A 15618-nucleotide genomic window follows, 5' to 3' on the forward strand; every position below is an offset into this window, starting at 1 on the left:
CATGTGGAGTCACCAGCCGCTTCTTTTCACCTGACAGGGAGGAGTTTCGCCAGGGGGGACGTAGCGCTTGGGAGGTTCACGCTACCCCCCCCCCCCCCCCGAACAGGCGCCCCAACAACCAAAGGAGGTGCTAGCGCAGCGACCAGAAGATATACCCACATCCGGCTTCCCACCAGCAGACGCGGGGTTGTGGCTAGATAGGATACAGCTACCAACGGAAGTGACGCAAATTCTCGACTTGTTTTTTTCGTAACGGCAAATTTCGTGAGCGTCCCCCCCCCTATTTTTGTTTTTAATTTCCCTCAAACGATCGATATGAAGGGAAACTTTGAAAGTAGTCGGGGTCTTCTTCCGCCGCCATGTCTACTACCACGGACGTCGCCATAGCAACGAAATCCACCCGGCGAGAGTTTGAGAATTTGCGTCACTTCCGTTGGTAGCTGTATCCTATCTAGCCGCACCCCAGGCACGGCCAATTGTGTCTGTAGGGGCGTCCAACGAAGCCGGAGGCAACACGTGGACTCGAACCAGCGATCCCCGTGTTGGTAGGCAAAGGAATAGGCCGCTACACTACCCGGACGCCCCCCTCTCAAGACCACATTGTATATATTTTTGTGTTTGTTTCGGACGGAACATTTATGTGAACACCTCATATAGATTTAGCCAAATCGTTTTTGCGCAAGAATGTGTGTCATTCTGAAAACCGGAACAAGAGGAAACGGCTACATTCCTAATGTCCTCGGTGTAACGACAAACATGTTTTTGTTTTGTTTTTGTTGTTTGAAAAAAGGTGATGAAGGGTGACGTGAACGGCTCCGATCTTGACTTTGAAAGGAAAATAAGAGAGAAAATAAAGTTGCCGTATAGGAGCAGATATAGACTGATTATTATATATCGATTAAAACTGTGATAATGTGACAGCATCCTCACACAGGGAGACAGCATGGTACAGGGTAAAACGTAAACCACTGACTTCACCACCGCCGTGGTTTCAGATACCAGCTTCAGCAAGTTGGGAACACTGGGTGAATAATTACAGAAAACAAAGGGGCAGTTTTCACTCTTTTCCTTTCAACATCGCCCGTAGAAATCACCATCTTCCTCCGTCGCTCTTACCGGTCCCCCTTTTTTACATGTCAATTGCTTCTTGGCGCCCAGATTCCTCCACCCGCCGCACGCGGCGGAAGTGGCCTCGGGCCGCCGCGTCACCTGAGAGGCTGGAAGGTGGACATGTAAATGAGGAGACCCCAGGTGGCTGCGGAGCGTCATTGTTCTGGATGGGGTTTACTCCCCGGATTAAGGGGTAATGTTTACGGGGATTCGACGTGACAATTGATTGGCAGCAGCGGTGACCTCTTCACCAACCCGCCCCCCCCACCATGGGCCTCTGTCATGAATCAACAAGGGACATCTTCCCGTGTGCGCGCGCGCACGCACGCGCACACACACATGTCAACAGCAACCCCCCTCTGCTGCTCTATGTCTGAACCTGGGGTCAAGCCCCCAAGTAATTAGCACTAGGCTGAAACAATAGGGTGCGCCCTGGAGCCGATGGGCATCAGGGGCGTGGGGTGACAGTGTGTGTGTGTGTGTGTGTGCGTGTGTGTGTGTGTGTGTGTGTGTGTGTGTGTGTGTGTGTGTGTGTGTGTGTGTGTGCGTGCGTATTTCTCTCTGTGTTCACATGTGAGAGAGAACATTTGGCTGTGTGCGTACTTAATGAGCAAAGTGTAACGTGTGAGAGGGTCAAATTCAGATGGCAAACTAAAAACACCAGCCTGCAAAAAGCACCACTACATTAATAGAACGACCAGGACGGTCATTATGACCGTTTTGGATTTTGAAAGTTTAATAACTGTGAATTTTTTTCTTAAAATTACACAGACCTGCCGCTCCTCGAACTCCCCTAAAATTTTATATATTTGCATTTAAAATGAGTTTTAGATCAATTGCACGAAAAAAAATGATAAGATCTACCTAAAACGACCATGAGCGGTCAAAATGACCGCTTTGTGATTTGCGCGTGATCGTGCGCGTCATGTCACTATGTATGACGTGTGTGGTGGTCGCATCATTCCCTTCGCGAAGTTCGTTGCTCTGTCCTAGAAAAGAAATCTAGCGCCCCCCAGTGTAGAGAAATAGTCTAATATGTGATTTTTGGTTATGTCCAACATGTCTGGTTACAGGCGCCGTTACAGACGCGCCATGACTACCACCGAGGCGCTGCAGTATTTACAGGCGTTGGACAGCGGCCGTTTTAAATTGTATGAAAAACAGTATTAAACGTTGTTAAAATGTTAATTGCGGTGTCAGTTAGTTTCATAACAGACATAATAACATATGTAATGCTTTAATATCTCCACTGGGTATTTATCTTGACAGAATATAGAGTTTAAAAACCGGCGGTCGTTTGGAACGCGCATGGTCGTTTTAGGTGGAAGTGAAATGCCGGTCGTTCGGGTTCAGCGTTGTTTTAACCTTAGTAAATAACATTGGCAGAAGGGGAGGTCACCTAACAAACATTACTCGAGTAAACTTCTTAAAGTACCTGATACTAAATACCTTTGAACATAAAAAGTTCAGCTAAAAGTAAATGCTGTGAATCTTTAAAAAGAAACAGCCACCTAATATTACTACTACTACTACTATTACTACTATTACTACTACTGCTACTACTACTACTACTGCTACTCCTACTACTACTACGATTATTGCTACTACTACTATTACTACTGCTGCTATTACTATTACTGCTACTAGTACTGCTATTACTACTACTACCGCTACTATTATCACTACTACTACTACTACTACTCCTGCTCCTACTATTACTACTACGTTTACTACTACTACTACTACTACTACTTCTACAACTCCTCCTACTACTACTACTACTACTACTACTACTACTACTACTACGATCACTACCACCACTAAATCCTGAGTGTTAATTTATCCTTTCGGGTCCATTTGTACACTCAGGAAGTTACTACTACTACTACTACTACTACTACTACTACTACTACTAATAATAATAATAATAAGAATAATAAGAATAATAAGAATAACAATAACAATAAGAGTAATAATAATAATGTTATGCTGTATGTAGTTATGTGTGTATAGGAGAATATTTTCCATGTCCCTTTGAGATGCGAGGCAGCTCTGAAGCTCAGCACGAGAGCTGATTAAAACACTGTACACCACATGATGCTGCGTGCTGTGCAGTGCTGCGTGTTCAGCATGTGTCACTGATGTGCATTTCACACTCACACACACACACACGCACACACACGCACACACGCACGCGCACGCACGCACACACACGGTGTGATACCGGGTGCCATATAGCCGTCGCGGACAAAGTCTTCCAGACAAAATAGTGTCCGGGTTAAGGACAGCTGACAAAGTGCTGATCCACGGAGCCGGAGGCCCCGACGAGCTTCAGCTGTCGCTGGGTGTTGAAATGGGGGATATGTAAATGCGAGTCTGAGCCGCAGGTCTCTTGCGGTGTCCATGCAGCCTTGGCGAGCACTTCCATCTTCGAGGAGGTGAAATGCAGACTACAGCCTAGCCCCCCACAGAGACCTACGGCGGACCCCCATCATCACTCCGTTGTGTAACCATAAATTCTGCCTCGGTGTGGATGGAAGGCCAAAACACAGCGATGTGTTGTTGGATCTGTCCCTGCTAGTGCGGACGTGCTCTACAACGTGGCGCACATACTGCGCACGCATCACGAAGGCGTCCGGAGAAACGAGAGCACGGGACACGCCGCCATTTTATCAAGACAACGTGGTGACGTAGAAGCAGAGCGGGGAAGTAATGGATTCCAACATTCGTTACAGTAATCGAGTACTTTTCTTAGTATAATGAAATCAGTACTTTTACTTTGGGTAGATTTATAAAAAATGTATTCTGCTTTGCCATTTGTATTTTAATAACCGTTTCAGAGTAAAAACAAACAAAATTTGACGTAAACCCTATTGGCTAATGGAGAAATTACATTACATTACATTATATTACATGACATTACAGTCATTTAGCCGACACTTTTGTCCAAGGAGACTTACAATAAGTGCAAACTTGTAGTAAAATTGTAGTACATTAAGTGCAGAAATTGTTTGAATGTCTTTTTTTTTTAATTTTCCCCCGTTTTTCTCCCCAATTGTGCTTGGTCAATTCTTCCGAAACGTCCCGGTCGCTGCCCTCTGCCGATCCGGGGAGGGCTGCAGACTACCACATGCCTCCCCCGATACATGTGGAGTCGCCAGCCGCTTCTTTTCACCTGACAGTGAGGAGTTTCACCAGGGGACGTAGCGCGTGGGAGGATCACGCTACCCCCCCCCAGTCCCCCCCCCACAAACAGGCGCCCCGACCGACCAGAGGAGGCGCTAGTGCAGCGACCAGGACACATACCTACATCCGGCTTCCCACCCGCAGACACGGCCAATTGGTGTCTGTAGGGACACCCGACCAAGCCGGAGGTAACACGGGGAGTCGAACTGGCGACCCCCCCCCCCCCCGTTGGCAGGCAACGGATGAATAAGTCTTAAGTGTTACTGATATATATTTTTTTTTAGCTTTTTCATTGCCTTAATAAATCCGCTGTGTTCATCCAGTGTATTTGTCCAGCTCGTTTCCAGTAACAAAGGCCATGTCATCCTCAGGACATGCCCAGAGCTACATGTGAGTTTGTTTGCAGATATGAAGACAACAAAAGCAACTCACAAAGTAATTTCTCAAGTAGTTTTTCAGCAGGGAAACTTATTTACGCTTGCTTGAGTAACTGTCTTAATCAACATTTGTCCTCGAGTAAAGCATTACAAAGGTAGCAGTACTTTTCCACTTCTGAGTAGGTCACCAGAAATGTAGATACTTCAAGTAAAGTACAAACATAAATACTGCGGTGCAGTAATACGGTATTTTTTACTTCCTTACTTTGCACCACTGGGTTACAACAGGACTTGCACAACTGGCAGACGGAGGCATCAGCACGCCCTCCCTCTGGTTTACTTATGACAGAGGAGTGTGAATAGCAAGGGAGAGCAGAGGAGGTGTCAGGAGTGACTGACTAATGACCGTAACACTCGAGGGATAATGACCACACGTACTCTCCAAGCCGTAAAACCCCACAGAGTTGGAAAGCGCGCAGCATTGGCTTGCTTATTCAGGTCTACATTCTCAGGGGAGGACAGACAATGCATGGACAGGAAGAGGTCAAAACGAAGTCTATTTATTTATTTAGTCCCCCCTTTCTCCCCAGTTGTATCCAGCCAATTACCTCACTCTTCCGAGCCGTTCCGGTCTTTGCTCCACCCCTTCTGACAATCCGGGGAGGGCTGCAGACTACCATATGCCGCCTCCACACCTCATGTGGAGTCGCCAGCCACTTCTTTTCACCTGACAGTGAGGAGTTTCGCCAGGGGGACATAGCGCGTGGGAGGCTCACGCTATTCCCCCGCCCCCCCACAGACTGACCAAATGAGGCGCTAGTGTAGCGATAAGGACACATACCCACATCCTGTTTCCCACCCGCAGACACGGCCAATGGTGTGTGTGTAGGGATGCCCCACCAAACCGGAGGTAACACGGGGATTCGAACCGGTGATCCCCGTGTTGGTAGGCAACGGAATAGACCGCTACGCCACCTGGGCGCCCACGTTCACATTATTTGTGATCACCCACGATTACGTGGATCACATAGTGTAGCGGGGGGGGGGGCAACCACAGAAACCGCCGCAGCCGGGACGCGAACCCGTATCTCCCGCACCGCAGGAGACATCGTTAACCAATCGACTAAAGGGTCCGACTCGTTAGCCAAGGGCCAACGAGTCTACTTATCCATGCACGCTACACTACCCCCCTCCTTCGGGAAGCGCGTCTCACCATCCCACTGCTGACACCAATGTAGCGAATTCGGAGGGCAACCACAGGAACCCTTATGATCGCCAACCGCTCGACTAAAGGGTCCGACCGGATAACGTTGTCGCTTGCGATGTTGGAGCCAAGAGCTCGCGTCCCGGATGCGGCGTCCCGAGCTACCCCCCCCCCCCCCCCGAACTCGCTACAATACGAATTTTAGTGCACTACTTTTCGTACGTTTTACTGCGGCCAGGGGATGAGAACAGCCTGGTTGCTGAACGTCCTCTCCGCCCCTTCCCATCCTGCGCATGGACCTCTTCAAGGCTCAGACAAGAGCTGGCCAGGCCGGCATCTTTGTCATCAGTGGGCCCTGCAAGCATTGTCTACAGCAATAAAAGTTTACGGCTACCATCCAACGGATGGTGAGCGAATGGCAAACAGTCGGTCTGGGCCAAAGTGGTGTGGATTACACGCAAGCAAATGCAACCAAATGTCTCAAAGGACACAGAGAGGAGGGGGGGGGGTATTGTGAATGAAGCCCTTTTTTAAATACCAGGGAATCCATTTTGACCATGACACGGTTTTTAATGGGTTGCTAACGTTGCCAGAGCACTCCGAGTGAGTCAGTGGGAGAGACACAGAGAGACAGTGTTAGTTTAAGCATGTACCAGCGAGGGCGAGGCTGCACCACTCTAGGCCAAACAGATGTAGTCAGCGCTTTCTCATTATCTATGCCAGACTGGTTTTTTTCTTCTTCCTGAGACATTCACATGATTATATTTCTGTTTTGTCCACAGCAGCAAATGTTCAACAGTGTGGGCTGTTTTTTTTTCTTAATCAGACCACTGTTTTGTTCCATCTCCTTCAGGCAATTTTATCATAATAATAATAATAAGAAGAAATTGTTTAAAAGATTTCTGTTTTTAGAACAATACCAGGGCAGACTTGGGAATGCGTCTCCCTAGAGCATCTCAAGGCCGTCTCCAGAAAAAGTGCACTAATATTGATGTCTTCCACTGGCGTCCTCTTCAGTCCCAACGGGTATCATGCATATCACAGAAGGGGTGCATGCTGGGTAAAGACAGATTTACGAGCCCCCGACACAGCGGAGACGTGGGACGGTGCTAAAGGACCCACAGACCAGTGCGGGACTGGTGTGCTTATGATCTTGTACGCCTTGTTTCCCCACTGTGGAGCGTGCCGCCCGGTCTCCTTTAAAACAATTAGGCAAACATTTTTTGGGGGGGGGGGGGTTGCCATGGGCCCGTGGAGGCCGTCTCGGCCCTGCTGTGGCCATGTAACTATTCTAACCTTTCAGCTTGGCAGGCAGCGGGAAAGGCGGTACCCCGAGGACAGAAGGAGAGGCGCAAGTGTGTATCGGTCACCAGATAGCATCTTCTGGCTCACTGCCCGATCCCCCAGTCCTTGAAGTGTGGTATTAATAGGGCTGCCAATGCCTTGGAATGGTGTGTATGTGTGCATAACTGCATAGGTCTGTGCGTTGTTGTGTGTGTGTGTGCTCCACTAAATACTAAACCTGTCTTGTGTGTGCATGTACGTCATGTTTCTGCATCCACTTTTGTGTAAACTGTGTGAGAGAGGGAGAGTACAGCATTGTGCATTGGTTAATGCCTGACTCTGTGTGTGTGTGTGTGTGTGTGTGTGTGTGTGTGTGTGTGTGTGTGTGTGTGTGTGTGTGTGTGTGTGTGTGTGTGTGTGTGTGTGTGTGTCTGCTTTTAAGTGTGAGTGGCGTGTGTATAGTGTGTCATGTGTGTATGGTTGCAGTTCTAGGAGGGCTGGTTGAGAGGGGGCTCCACAGGTGATCCATCCCCTCCGGGACAGCAGGCTTACGTCTCACATTACGCTGCTGCAGAGTTACACTCACGCACTCACGCACGCGCATGCGCGCACGTACACACAAACACTGCCTTTATCCCTCTCTATTCCCTCACAGTCTTGTACACCCACACATGTGCATTCTATACCACTCACACTCAAGGCCACTCCCATCCTCCCTCTTTCCATCCATCCTCTCCCTTTCTACTGGTCGCCAACCAATTGTTTTAAAGTGGGAATGGCACGTGAAGGGTAAAAGCGCGCGGGCAGCTTTCGGTCAGTCGATTCTGGTTCATTCTCATTGGATATTATCGTTATGCGGATTGAGAAGACCGCCATCGGGGCTGTGCCCTCACAGGGTACCGATGGAAACGATCAAATCCGCTGTGGCGACCCCTGGGAAACAGGGAACAAGCCGAAAGAAGAACAAGAAGAATCTCATATTTGATTTTCCACACTTTGTTCTCGTAGTACACGTATGTATTTTTCGTACTTTTCCGCTTCCGGTGTGGGAAGATGGCGGCGCAAATTCATGTTTGCAGCGGCCTCCCCCAGTACCGTCCATGAAGTGTCTTTGTCCACGTCTGCATCTAAGTTTGTCTTCGTTTGATGGCTGGGAGAGCTGGCGCTGGATCGGCTGAAGGGGCTTGGTCTGCTGCGTCATGTGGGCCCAGGGACCACGGCCCTGCCTGGAGCTGTGCCCGAAGAGATAACACCGAGGGCGGTGTGACAGGACGCGGAAGCGGGGCAGGCTAAGCTAACTGCTAGCCCATGCAGACCGGCAGTTCCGACAGTCATCCTGGCTGGCGTTCGTTCCCTTGGACAGTGATTTTTTTATTTTATTTTTTTTAAGTTTGTATATATGTGTTAGTCAGTATGCATGTTCTTGAAGTTCTTGTAGTTTTTGGGATACAAGTTTTTGTCGTGTTGCACTGCTGTGGGCTGGGGAAACGATGTTTTGTTTCATGACAAATAAAATGACCAGTAAAGTGTTTCTGGCTCTGATTCTGATTCTGATTCTGATGTATGCATGTATGCAAGCAAATGTGTTGCATTGTCACTGACAAATGTATTGTTGCTATTGTGATTTGCTAAAGAGAAAACAAAGAAAGTTAAACCAAAGCAGATTCAGACCTCCTACCACTACATGGGGTGGTAATTATACAACAGGTCAAAATCAGTGTAACGATATTATAGGCTATAAGGAACAAACAGAAATGGGGGAAAAATGTAATTACATATTGTAACGTGCATGGATAAGTAGACACGTTGGTCCTTGACTAACGGGTTGGACCCTTTAGTCGACTGGTTAACGTTGTCGCTTGCGGAGTGAGAGATACGGGTTCGCGCCCCGGCTGTGACGGTTCCCGGACTGCCCCCCAGAATTCGCTACAATATGAAAGAGTATCCTATCTACATAGTGTGTGTCTATGACATTATTGTGTAGGAAGTGGGGTTGTTGTGAAGCGTCTAGTGTTGTGAGTCTTTCACGTCTCGCTCTCAACCTTCGCCGCTGGCTAGCAGAAATGCTAACAGGAGAGCCGAGCGCGTAAGTCTCTCCCTGCCAGTACACAGCCTCTCCAACAGCACGCCCTATGTAGCGCCTCCTCGTGGCGACACACGGTAACTGGGTACACCTTGGACCCTGGCTGAACTACAAGGGACTCGGAGGAGGTCTGCCCCCCCCCTCCCAGCTATGGGTTAAATAGCGCCACTGCCCTTAGTGGTTACCTCGGGTGGGGAATAGGCTACTGGAGTAAACCCCTACACAACATCAACGTCCACAGTGTTGTTGTTGTTTATTTTTCTCGCCCTTTTGTATGTGTTTAAGTGGGAGAGTACTGCTGGTGTCGTGTGCGGCTTCTCCCTCTCGTAGCCCCCCCCACCCCCCCACCCACCCCTGTAGGTCTGTGCTATGTTTATCTGTTGTCTTGTTTCAACCCGTTTACTGTAAAGTGAATTTGAGTGTTAGAAAAGCGCTGTATAAGACTGATTTATTATTATTATTATTATTATTATTATTATTATTATATTGTGTCATGTTCGTATCCATTTATATATACAGGTCTGGTTCCGAGCCAGTGAATTCAGGTTAATATAACTGATCCTTGTTCGGAGACTCGTACTGCATGTTAGCAACTCAAGAGCAGTTTCATTTGATATTTATATGTTATTTAAATCACATTATTTCTACTGAATTTGTTTCTTGTTTTCATTACCCATTACGGGTATTTATTATAACTGTGTGATGGATTTGTATGCATTTGCACAAAGGCTAACGGTTTGTTTGTTTTTTTGTTATGATTATGGTTATGGTTGTGGTTATGGTTATGTTATGGTTATGGTTGTGGTTGTGGTTATGGTTATGGTTGTGGTTATGGTTATGGTTATGGTTGTGGTTATGGTTGTGGTTATGGTTATGGTTATGGTTATGGTTGTGGTTGTGGTTATGGTTATGGTTATGGTTATGGTTATGGCTATGGCTATGGTTATGTCTGTTGCTGCTTCTGCCGAAGCCACGTCGCCCCTGAACTCTCCCTCCTTCTGTCTTTCCTACTCGTCTTTTCAACCTTGTTAGATAAAGAAAAAAACAAATAGATAAATGAATAAATCATATCAGTGCAACTGAATGGCTGCTGTCAGATACAGTAAGAGAGGACACTGCTTTAACTTGGGTCCCATTTTATGAGCGAGAAGATCCCCGCTACAATGTAGCGGTTTGGTTATCCACCCGTCTAAATCTCCCTCCTCTTCATCCTGCCAGCTAACCGCCTTCCCCCTGCCCCTAAACCGCCCCACCACTCCAACTCCCTCCCCCCAAATGCTCAGAATCATCTGAAATGCCGAGAAAAGTGGTTTTTAGCCATTTTTAGAAAATGCACATTTTCCGTAATTATGCATAATTATGATAATTATTTTAATTTTCTGCTATTTTTCTAGTCCTCTCTGGAACAATACCTACCACCTCCCAAAAAAATTAGGATCATAAGTGCATTTTTGCAAAAATGCATTTATTTTGCATAATGCCAAAACATTTCTAAGTCCCAGAAATTCTTTTTATATAGGTGAAAAAAATCAAAGATGCTCGGAATCATCTGAAATGCCTAGAAAAGTGTTTTTTTAGCCATTTTTAGAAAAATTCATATTTTGCATATTTATGCATAATTATGCATAATTTTAATTTTCTGGGATTTTCCCCTTACTCTCTGAGACAATACCTACCACCTCCAAAAAGAATTAGGATCATAAGTGCTTTAGTTTTCGGTCCCGCTATCTACACTAACACCACACACACACACACACACACACATTACGAAAATATATGAGTAGATGAAAACGATGCTTTATCTTTTTCCTGGAGATGACATACTGCAAAATAACAGTCTCTTTCTCTCTCTCTCTCTCTCTCTCTCTCTCTCTCTCTCTCTCTCTCTCTCTATCTATCTAGCTATCTCAGTTCAATGAGCTTTGTTGTCATGACACATGTGCACATATTACCAAAGAAAAATGTGAACGTAAATGAAATAAGATTAAATAAAATACATTGCATGATGAGTCAACAGATTTCATATATCCATCCATCCATCATCCAACCAACCATCCATCCATTATCCAAGCCGCTTATCCCAACCAGGGTCGCGAGGATGCTGGAGTCAGTCATCGGTCAGCAGGCGGGGAGACACCCTGGACAGGCTGCCAGTCCATCACAGGGCTCGCTCACTCACTCACTCACTCACTCACTCACTCACTCACTCACTCACTCACTCACTCACTCACTCACTCACTCACTCACACACACACACACACACCTAGGGACAATTTAGTACGGCCGAATCACCTGACCTACACGTCTCTGGACTGTGGGAGGAAACCGGAGCACCCGGATGAAACCCACGCAGAGACACGGTAGAGCATACAAACGCCACACAGAGGACGACCCGGGACGACGCCCAAGGTTGAACCACCCCGGGGCTCGAACCCAGGACCTTCTTGCTGTGAGGCGACCGCGCTGACCACTGCGCCGCCCAGTCAACAGGTTCTTCACACAAAACTGATGACGAGAACAGTACCGTACATGTGCTCAGACACGCGATTACAGAGTTCATGTCCCCCCCCCCCCCGACCTCTCGTTTATGTTGTGCTAGAAACAGCCATCTGGGCGCATATAACTGCCATTTGGACCTCAGTTCACTGACTTCCACTGAAATTCGGGATGAAATTTATCATTCTGCTGCAAAACTGACAAGAGACTCCACGATCACCATCAGACCCTGGCCTGTAAATGACCCCCACCCCCCCATAGCTCTGGGGTATTCAGACCAGGGATGGTTGATTATCCCTATAGATCAGATAGTGAGACCAGGGGTGGTTGAGCGTTTGCCAGTGTGGCTCCTAAGCTTGGAAACAGAGTCGCTGTGGAAATGAGGTGGTTTTAAGCAGCCTCCAAAAACCCGGTGCAGACGGGCCGCCGGCTGGTGTCCCCCTGTCATCCGGTCCGGTGTCTGCCGGTCTTTGTGTTACTTGTTGAGTTTGATGACCAATATGAGGAATTTTGTGGCGCTCGCTTTGGAAAGGTCCTATTTCAATAAATGTTACTCATTATCTATCCCTGTTTATCTCTGCCTCTCTCCCCTCATCCCTCCTTCTGTCTCTCTCTCTCTCTCTCTCTCTCTCTCTCTCTCTCTCTCTCTCTCTCCCTAAACCACAAATTGAGGATAATGACCTGAGTTCACCACTCGAAATTCTGGATAACTGGATAATAAAAATCATTTGAGCCGCTAATTCTGTTTTCTTCTCTCGTTTGCTTGTGGTTGTACACCACTTACGCACCCACAAAGTATATTTACCAAATGTCTTTGATGAATACACTTTAAGGACATATCCTTGACGAGTTGCATTTTTTTTTCTTTTCCTGGGGTGTATTTTTCTGCACTTGGCTCTTGACACATGAAATGGAAAAATGTTTCTGTCCTTTGGTTTTCCCCAACGTGGCTTGTGTGCACGCCCGGGAACCAAGCAAGGATGTCGCCGTAACAACCCGTTGTAACCGTACACCAGAAATCAGGAATCAGGGGGCAATTTATTGTCATTTCTTTCATTTCCTTGCGTACACAAAACACACTAAATTCCCTTTCCCCCCAGCCCGCAGCAGTGGCACACAAAAGACAAAAAAACACATCCCAAATTTCCCCCAAAACGACACCACCAAAAACATACAAAGACAGAGAGAACAAGGCAACAACAACACAAACGCAAACAGTTAACAACACAATCCATTCAGTCTAACACGGTCCAAACATTCCAGTGTCCAGGAGAACGAACGCCAGCCAGGATGACTGTCGGAACTTCCGGTCTGCATGGGCTAGCAGTTGGCTTAGCCTGCCCCGCTTCCGCGTCCTGTCAGACCGCCCTCGGTGTTACCTCTTCGGGCGCAGCTCCGATCAGGGCCGTGGTCCCTGGGCCCCCAGGACGCAACAGACCAAGCTCTCCCAGCCAGACACCTTCGGCACACCTCCTCACCCTCCGCACGACGACACTACAACACAGTCAACGCTAGGCGAGGCCAGACCGCCCTCGGTTTTATCGGAACATCCGGGCTGCATGGTTTAGCAGTTAGCTTAGCCTGCCCCGCTTCCGCGTCCTGTCAGACCGCCCTCGGTGTTACCTCTTCGGGCGCAGCTCCGATAAGGGCCGTGGTCCCTGGACCCACAGGACGCAACAGATAAAGCTCTCCTAGCCGGTCCAGCGCCAGCTCTCCTAGCCATCAAACGAAGACAAAACAAACTTAGACGCAGACGTGGACAAAGACCCTGCATGGACGGTGCTGGGTGAGGCCGGGAATTCGCGCCGCCATCTTCCCATCAGTAATGATGGTCCTGCATGGAAACCATCTTCCTGTTTCATGACAAGCATTGTTGGTGTGCCAAAAACAGGACAAAGACGATGTGTCCCTCTGTCTGTTGTTAAGTTGCTGTCTCTGGTCTACCATGTATGTGTCAGTCCTGTCCAACATGATCTCTCTTAAAAGCTCTTTAGTGTCATATTCAGATAATAAGTATTTTTTCCTCTGACAGATGAAAGCCTCAGATCATGGATTGCGATCATTTCCATCGTTTCCAAGTCAGTGAAGGCAAAGCGTCCATTAGAGTCTAAAATAGCCCTGTCTGCCGAACCGGTGTAATCACAGCATCATCGTGTTATGTAATCCATGTCCTTGTGTCCTTCTTACTTTGGTCATGATGACAGATTATAGCCCCGTGGAGGTGCACGCGCATGTGCTCATCTTCCTCGTTGAGGTTTTTCTTTTTGCTGTGGCTTGCAGGTAGGTACTGACTCGGATGCATCGGTTTGACTAGAGATGGTTCTTGGTCCAAACAGTTTGAGAACAACTGGAGGGTACAATCCATCCATCCCTCCCTCCATTATCCAAACCTCTTATCCTGCTCTCAGGGTCGTGGGGATGCTGCAACCTATCCCAGCAGTCACGGGTGCAGGCGAAGAGACACCCTGGACAGGCCGCCAGGCCATCACACACACACACCTAGAGGCAGTTTAGTATGGCCCAATCACCTGACCTTCGAGTCCGGACTGTGGGAGGGAACCGGAGCACCCGGAGGAAACCCACGCAGACAACATGCAAACTCCACGCAGAGGACGACCCACCCCAAGGTTGGACTACCCCGGGGCTCGAACCCAGGACCTTGTCGCTGTGAGGCGACCGCGCTACCCACTGCGCCACGGTGCCGGCCGGTACAACACATGTTTCAGGAAAGTTCTTGAAATGAGATGCTTCGCTTCCGGGGGGAAAAAAGTGGATCTATCAAACTCCGTTTGCTGACGTTTGAACTCATTATAAGAACAATTACGCTGAGAGCAGTAGCAGATCGGATGATTAATATCTCCTGTGGTGAACATTGACACTCTCGCTCAATCTCCTACGATTACACGCCCGTCGTCTGAGAGCTCAGCTGTCAGGATGCGGCAGTACAACAGGAAGTGGCCCCATCCATCCATTTTACTGTATCTTGCCATTTTTGAGTAGCCACTTTGGCCCAAGGCAGGCACGTCTGGTGCGCTGGTGACAGGCAGCAGAGGGCTGATATACGGCCCCTCGCACATGACAATAAATCAGCCTCTTGTTGGAGAGTTAACCCCTTTAACCCCGCTTGTCTCCAACAGCAGACTCCCCTCTCACAGCCCGGGGCAGCTGATGTGATTTTCCCAGCAGTCTGCTGAGCAGGTGGTAGAGGTCCTGAGGGGGAGATGGATGGATGTGCTGGTTCACATATATGGTTGCGTGGGTGTGAATCATACTCCCACAGAAAACGGAGAATGAGATCTTCTCTCCTCCGTCTGGAATCCGCACCACCAGCTGAAAACGTCGTCCTGCAGCAGTCATGGAAAAGCTTAGAAAAACAACGAGACGGATCTGAGCAGGTCAAGACAGGGCTGCTTTGTTTTCACTCCGGAGGGATTGCATTATTTTATAGTCGTCGTGTTCCCCTCCATGATGATAAGGTGCGCGCGCGCACGCGCGTGCACACAAACTGATCCACACTATAGTTTATATATACGTATATATATATATGTCAACAAAGGACTTTTTATACAATTATAAAGCTGAGTTGTGAGTATTGTGAGTATTGTGTGACTGTGGTCATTTGTGAGACTATTTGTGAGTCTGTTGTATTCCTATGATTTGTGATTATTTGTGAGATTACTGTGATTTTAATAACTACATTGTGGTTCTTTTTTGGTACGGTTGTTTGTTTTGATTTGTCCAGTCTGCTGTATAGGATTTGTATCCGGTGCCAGAAACATTTTCATTGAATTTGATTAAATAAATATAAATTTATTATCTTTTTTCCTAAATTATTTGTATATTCTGTGTACATTTTCTTGTTTGCTCTTTTTTCTTGT

Source organism: Lampris incognitus, chromosome 7 (genome assembly GCF_029633865.1).
Source record: "Lampris incognitus isolate fLamInc1 chromosome 7, fLamInc1.hap2, whole genome shotgun sequence".
In the NCBI taxonomy this organism is placed as follows: Eukaryota; Metazoa; Chordata; class Actinopteri; order Lampriformes; family Lampridae; genus Lampris; species Lampris incognitus.